Source organism: Gossypium hirsutum, chromosome A10 (assembly GCF_007990345.1).
Source record: "Gossypium hirsutum isolate 1008001.06 chromosome A10, Gossypium_hirsutum_v2.1, whole genome shotgun sequence".
Taxonomy (NCBI): Eukaryota; Viridiplantae; Streptophyta; class Magnoliopsida; order Malvales; family Malvaceae; genus Gossypium; species Gossypium hirsutum.
In genome coordinates, this window is record NC_053433.1 from 95,647,666 (window position 1) to 95,656,102 (window position 8,437).

Sequence of the window (8,437 nt, forward strand, 5' to 3'; positions counted from 1 at the left end):
AGATTAATAGATTCGAAAAAAGGAAAAAAATAAAAAATAAAAAATAAAAATAAAAATAAGAGTAAAATAATAAAGAAGATAAAATCACCTTTAGGTATTTTTTGAAGATAAATTCTTTGTATTGATCAAAATTCCCCCCTTACATGATTTTTGAAGGCTTTTTATAGCCATCTTTTACATGATTTTCTATTATTTCTTTTTCTATTTTGTAGGTGGTGGTGGTAGACAACGGATATCAAAAATGGGAGGAAAAATGGGGCAAGTGGGAAAGTGGCTAGGTGGCTAGGGTTTTTTGGTTTTTTTTGGGGGGTTAGGTTTTTCTTTTTTTTTGGGGGGGTTAGGTTTTTTTTTGGGGGACTTAATGGGCTTTTGAATTGGGTTTAATATTTGGGTTTTGTAATGGGTTTGGGTAGATGTAAATGGGTCATGGGTTAAGGGTTTTAGTGGGTTTAGAGGTTTGGTTGGGTTTTGATATAATCGGGCCCGGGCAATTTGGGCTTCTACAGGCTGAATGGTGGTTGTTCTTTTAATGTGGAGGGTTTATGTTGCAATTAGTCCATTGACATATTAAATGGATGGCATTAGGCTTATATTATATGGTTTTGTTATAAATTCATTAAGGTTAAAAAGATAAATTAAATGTTAAGTTATTATATATCATAAAACATAAAATTTATAATATGGTTTATATTATCATCTTCATCCACTGAAACTTAAACAAAAGAAAAGAGAAAAGATTTCTAGGGTTCATCCATTTCAAAGCTCAATCAAGGTATGTGTTTAGCTCGGTTTTTGATAATTTCTACGTTTTTGAGATTGTTGCTTCGAGTACTAGTAAACCCATGCTTGAATTTTTTATTTTGGTGAATATTTTGAGTTATGTCATTGTTGTGAGCTTGTGATTTTTGTTGTTTGATGATGAACTATGAAAAATATGTTTTAAATTAACATGTTTTGTATTGAAGTTATTGATGATTTTGAGTAATTGGACTAAATTGCAAAAATAATAATTTGAGGGACTAAAATGTGAAATAAATGAAATATATGGACTTGTATAAATATGGGTAAGATTTGGCCTAACATGGGTATAGTGAAATTTTGCATATTTTTTGTTTTGTGCAATAGGGACTAAATTGTAAAAAAATGTAAATGTCAGGGATAAAATGGTAATTTTCCCATTTATGTGTTTTTGGACTTAAATTGAATGAAAATATGTTTGAATAAGCTTAAATTGAATATGTTTAGATCAAGAACCAAAGAAATCAGATTTGGATCAGGGGAAAACAAAAGTTGTCGACTAGCTGTCCTGTTCCGTTTTATATTGTCCGATGTAAGTTTATAAGAAAATAGACGTACTTAATTTTAATTAAATGCAAAGTATATATGATGAAATGAAATATATGAATTTATATATGCTATTGCCAAATGTGTATAAGCATGGTAACCATGTTCATGCATTCGTTTCGACCGAGTTACGACATCCGAAAGCCTCGTATGAACATTAGGAATAGTTAGGATACATATTTCATGACATAGGATTCCAATATATGTGTGCAAGTAAGACCATGGCATCAATATGTGATTCTGATATATGTGTGCGAGTAAGACCCTGTCTGGGACAGTGGCATCGATATGTGACTACATGTAAGACCATGTTTGGGACGTTGGCATTGTATGATATGTGTGATTATCTGAGTGTCCTATCCAATTCTGAATGGTTCATCGGGCAAAGATAAGTTGTGTTCGAATGTCTAAAACGAACTAAATGGCCAGGTATGAATCAACTTGATATCTACTTGAGATAAGGTAAGTAAGTACTTTTAATATTTGTTTTAAATCATGTATGATGCAAATGAAGAATATATGTGTGTGTGGTATGTGTATTCGGCTTGTGAATGAATAACTTGTGTATCATTGAAATGTTTCTTAAATATGTGCGTATATGATTTGGTATATTCGGTCATATAGGTAATATATATATGATGTTATACTATGATTCTTGAGCTTGCGTATATGAGTAAATGTATATATGGTTTATTATGACTATTTGGTTTGGAAGTTGATTAATAATATGTTAAAATGACTATATGAGTATTCAGCCAAGGTGGGCAATTGTCTATGAAAATGTATTAATTATGGAATTTGTAGGTTTGAGGTCAAGCATGGAAATGTTAATGTAATTCGTTTAGTTCATATGAGTTGATTATATTATTGAATTGTTAATTTGCTTATGAATTACTAAGCTATGATAGCTTACTCTGTGTGTTCATGTTTACTCTGTTTTATAGATTTTTGGAATTCAAGTTACGAGCTCGGGGATCGTTAACTAAGCCTATCACACTATTGACTGTTTTCGGTACCTTTATAAGTGAACTATCAAATCTATGACATGTATAGGCTATCTTTGGAGTTGGTTTATTTTGAAAAGTGTATGTATAAAGGCCATGCGAAAATGGCTTAACTTCCATGCTTAAATTCAGTTTGTTGGATTATGACTTAAGTTCTTTTGGTTATTATGCAATGTGTCATGGTTGACTATAATTTATGTTATGTGTTTGTATTTTGTGGTTGGTTGTTGAATTCGGATATGGCATGAATGAATCGGCCATGTTATATATAAGTTTGGTCTTGTTTTGAACCTATATTGAAAGTGTAACTAAAATATATGATGTTTGTGAAGATGCTATGTATTCGGTCATATGGTTCATAATGGAAGTTAATTAAACTAAGGTAAGTCATGTATTTGTTAGGTAAAAATTAGGGCATATGCATGATATAAATTTGGTGTTCACTTATGGATTATATTAAGATATGTGTACATGATATTCGGCCTTATTATATTAGTTGAATTTTTATATGCTTTACATTTGTATGAAGGTGTTTATGATATGGATGTTATATATATAGGTATGACAATATAAATTGTTAGCTACTTGTGAGTTTACAAATATGTACAATTCACCTATGTTAACCGAGTAGACAAAGAAATGAGATGAGTTTATTTATGACTGAATGCTGGTTTTTAATTTATGTTAATATGCAAAAATATATGAGTTTCATATAGATTAATATATTAATGTCGCATATATGAAAAAAAAATATTAGTAAGGAAATTTATTTCAATTGATGTTAACTTGTGTATGTGCATGTATTATATAAAAATATGTTTAATATTCAATAATGAAGTTATTGATGTCTTATATGTTAAGTATATGTATAAGTTGTTGTAAGACCCCTTACCCGCGTTCAACGCCGGGATAGGATACGAGGCATTACCGGACTTAAACATGCATATACATGTAAAACCGGGCCATAAAATTTCAATCATATCAGAATCATTTGATCACATACAAAATGTCTCATACACGAGCCTTCGAGGCTCTAAACATGCATTAAAAGCGATTTGGGACTAAACTGAGAACTCACGAACATTTTTACAACACTTAGAAAATTTTCATGTTTGGAGAGTCACACACCCGTGTGGGTAGGCTGGGTGGTCTCACACGCCCGTGTCCTCAGCCCGTGTAACTCTCTGTTTATGAGGTCAACAAACATTTAGGGTCACACGGCCAAGTCACACGGCCAAGTCACACGCCCATGTGCTAAGGCCGTGTCCTCCACACGGCTGAGACACACGGTCGTGTCTCTGCCTGTGTGGTTAACACTTAGGCTATTTTCCAAGCCTTTTTGTCACCCTTTACATGCACACACACAAACATGGATCCAAAAGCATTCAACATCCTCAATTATGATGTAGACATTTCATTTACCTATCAACATTCATTTGTTACACACTCTCACATTAAACCAAGTCTAGACACACCATATCTTATTCATTTGGCTTTGCCAAATACCTTACCACTTATACTTTTATACCATAATTATCTTTATACTTTTATACCATAATTATCTTCATGTCCATTTAATTCTAACTTATCATCAAGCATACACCTTCTAGCAAGTCATTTCTTTATAGAGTATCCACATTTCAAATGCATAAAACAATATGCTCGACTAAGACATTCTACACCAATTCCATATTCAGTTTAACATTCTACACCAATTCCATATTCAGTTTAACATTATTACAATTTCTCACTTTATACCATTGTGCCATGGCTACCCAACTATCCATCAAATGTCCATGTTCAATGCATTATCATTTTATTTCCATATTACACATTTAAGTCATGGTCATGACCACCTCGATTGGTCATAAAACATGCATTCAACACACATGACATATTACCAACCATGCGTGGCAAACAGGCATAGTCACATCACAATTATTAGACACAACATGAATAGCTAGATTCACAAGTCATAATTAATAGCTCAATTTAGGCCAATACGTTTGGCCAAATTATAATAACACATGTTATAAAACTAGGTCCCTATACATGCCACTCACTTGATATTTCTAACTTATGTATAAATACTCCAAAGGTATTGGCTTGATAGTGTGATGCTGCCTCCGATGATCTCCAACCCCGAGCCGACCTGAGAGCACTAAGGAATGGAAAGGAGGGAGTAAGCTTTATGCTTAGTAAGCTCGCATGAAAAAATAATAAGCAATGTATTAACATGTTATTTTTAAATTCTTTCTATTTATTCAAAGTCCAGTCAAGTTGTTTTCTCGAGTTGCAGTGATTAAATTATTTATATCCAGAGCTACAGAATTCTAAATTAAGATCTGTTAATTTTATCTAAAACTAGACTCATATATCTTCTTACCATAAAATTTTCAGAATTTTTTGTCTATCCAATAAGTACAGTTTATTCTTTAAATTCACCCCTGTTTCACTATCCGACAGTTCTGAACCCTCTGCACTAAAAATTAATTATCTCTTCGTATAAGATTTGGATAATGTTCCCATTTGTTTCTTTCAAAAATATACTTATTAAGGATTTTATGCATATAAATTATAACCCATAATTATTTTTGTAAAATTTTTAATGATTTTCCAAAATCAGAACAGGGGATTTTGAAATCAGTCTGACTCTGTCTCACAAAAATTCAAATATCTCATAACATGAAATTATTTTGCTTACATCGTTTCCTTTATATGAAAATAGATTCAATAAGATTTTATTTCATATCTAATTCAACTTCTAATTCAATTTCCACCATTTTTGGTGATTTTTCAAAGTCCCACAACTGCTGCTGTCCAAAACTGTTTTATTACTAAATTTCACTTTTTCATGTTTTCTTTGTAGTAACTTTCATTGTAACACTTACTCCATATCAATCTTACCAAAGTTCGATTACATATCGAGCAAGTTGCTCATAAGTTTACACACATGAAATTTCACTTATTCATCACATAGTCATGGTCATATATATTTTCACTTAGTAAATTTCCCGTTGAAGTCATCGGAAAATAACAGATACCCAGTGGCCAGTACATATTACCACCCTTGTAACCGAAGCTCTCTGGTATGCATAGTAGCCTGCACTTAGCCCTACACATGCAACCTAACAATCTGGTACACGTAGTAGCCTGTACTTAGTACTACACATGTGACCTAACCATCTGATACACGTATTAGCCTGGACTTAGTACTACACACATGATCGAAGCTATCGGGTACGCATAGTAGCCTGCACTTAGTACTACACATGTGACCTAACAATCTGGTACACATAGTAGCCTGCACTTAGTACTACACACGTGACCTAACCATCTGATACACGTAGTAGCTTGCACTTAGTACTACACACGTGATCGAAGCTATCGGGTATGCATAGTAGCTTGCACTTAGTACTACACATGCGACCAAACAATTTGGTACATGTAGTAGCCTGCATTTAGTACTACACACGTGACCTAAAACCGTCTTAAACACATAGTAGCCTACACATAGTACTACACATGTGTTCTCACAATGAATCATTTGTATCGTTTCTATTCCGAAGGTCCAACCGGGAAATTCTTCACTTTTCACAATTTTACTAATTCATTCTTAGTCAATTTCGATTCGTAATTTACATCAAATGATCATTCTATAGGCAGCTACATCTCATATGATAACAAAAGATAATAACATAAAAAAAGAATGGATATATTATTTACAGAAAAACTTACTCGTTTCAAAGAAATATCATGTTTCATCAAATTTCCATTATATTCAATCATCCAATCACATGTTATCGACATTTAAGCTATCGATTACTTCATGGGTACATCACGTTCCCGTACACAATATCATTAACATATAAATCAATACAACCATAGAAAAATAGATTTCAAGTGTAACAACAATAACATGACTATTATGCTTATTTAATCACATGAACTTACTTGTCAAAATCTCGTCGGGTACAACCGTGTAGCAATTCACACAACTCATGTAATAGTAATTTAACATTCATCACATTTTCCACATCATATTCATCATCCATAAATTCTTCTAATATATTAAATCAAAGATTTTATGCCATAATAATATATAATTACAATTCAAGCATGATATTGCATTATTATTACCATACGAACTTACCTCGGGACCAAAATAACAAAAAGGAACCTAACTGTCGAATTTCCATTTTTCACCCGATCTAGGTCCAATCCTCATTTTCCTTGATCTATAATATCACATTTAGTCTAATTATTAGTCACATTATTTAATGTGATCCAAAAACCATATTTTGAAAAAATTGTGTTTTTACCCCTAAACTTTGTCAAAATTACACTTTTCCCCTAGCCTCATAAAGTGATTTTTATTCAATTTTCTCACTCTATAGGCCTAGCCGAACCATTTTCATAACTATAGAAAACTAAAATTCTCATCAAAACATCATTTATACCACTTTTACAACTTTTACAAAATGGTCCTTTCGGACGTTTTCATCGAAAATCGATTAGTAAAAGTTGTTTATTTAACACCCAACACTCATTTTCTACCATTAGACATCAAAATTCATGCACGTCGTACATGATTCAATTTTTAAACATGAACTCTACCTCAAATTAATGGTAGAAATAGATAGATCTTGTTACGGGGATTGCAAAAACGTAAAAATCATTAAAAATCGGGCTAGAACGGACTTACAATCGAGCTTGGAAGCTTTAAAACCCCTAGCCATGGTTTCTCCATGCATGGTTCGGCCAAGAGGTTGAAGATGGACAAAAATTGACTTTTAATTTTGTTTTTAATTCATTTTAATAACTAAATGACCAAAATGCTCTTAATGAAAAACTTTGGAAACATGCCTAACCATGTCCATTTTTGTCCACCAACTTAACCAATGGTCTAATTACCATATAAGGACCTCCGATTTAAAATTTCATAACAATTGGACACCTCTAGCATGTAGAACTCAACTTTTGCACTTTTTACGATTTAGTCCTTTTGACTAAATTGAGTGCCCAAACGTCAAAATTTTCAAACGAAATTTTCACAAAATCATTCCGTGAAATTTTAAACCATAAAAATATAATAAAAATAAAATTTTCCTCATCGGATTTGTGGTTCCGAAACCACTGTTCCGACTAGGCCCAAAATCGGGATGTTATAATTGTTTTGATATATTTTGGATTATATTTTATTTATGCTATGTTGTGAATGATATAATTTTTTTTAAGTTTTGATATTTGATTTTATTATAAAAATTGATGTGTTTATAAATCTCGAACTGTATTATAATGCGTGTTTGTATGAATTGTAATATGATCTGTAATGCCTCATAACCCTAATTTGGTGACGGATACGGGCTAGGGATGTTACAATAAATACAAAACTGAAGATGCTAGTGCTAAAATATTCTTAGTTGCAAAGTTTTTAAACTTTGTAATGGTTGATTCTAAAACTATTGTAAATTAGGTACAAGAATTCCAATAGATCATTCACGGTATTCTCGCAAAAGGGATGGAGATAAGTGAATCCTTTCAGGTGGTGGCCATTATTGAAAAACTTCCCCCTACTTGGAATGACTTTAAGAACTATTTTTAAGCACAAGAGAAAAGAAATGACGATGGCAGATCTAATTGTCAAACTTCGAATTGAAGAAGACAATCGAGGTGCGGCTAAAAGGATAAACAAAGCAACCAATCCTAACTTTGCCAAGGCAAACGTAGTGGAAGTTAAGAAGGAATCTAAGAAAAGAAAACATTCACATACTGGGTATAACCCAGGACCAAAAGGCGGTGTTTTTAAGAAACCAAAATTCCAAGGAAAATGCTTTAATTGCAATAAGATGAGACACAAGTAATCCGATTGTAGGCTTCCAAATAGGGCTAGAACAAACAAGGCCAACACTGTGGAAAATATTTCTAAGGAAGTATCTGATCTTGACCTCTGCGTTGTGATTTTTGAAGTCAACTTGGTTGATTCCAATCGAAGAGAATAGTGGCTTGATACTAGTGCCACATGTTATATTTGCTTTAACAACAACTCCTTTGTTGAGTTGGTTCCTTGTGATAAAGGGGAGAAACTC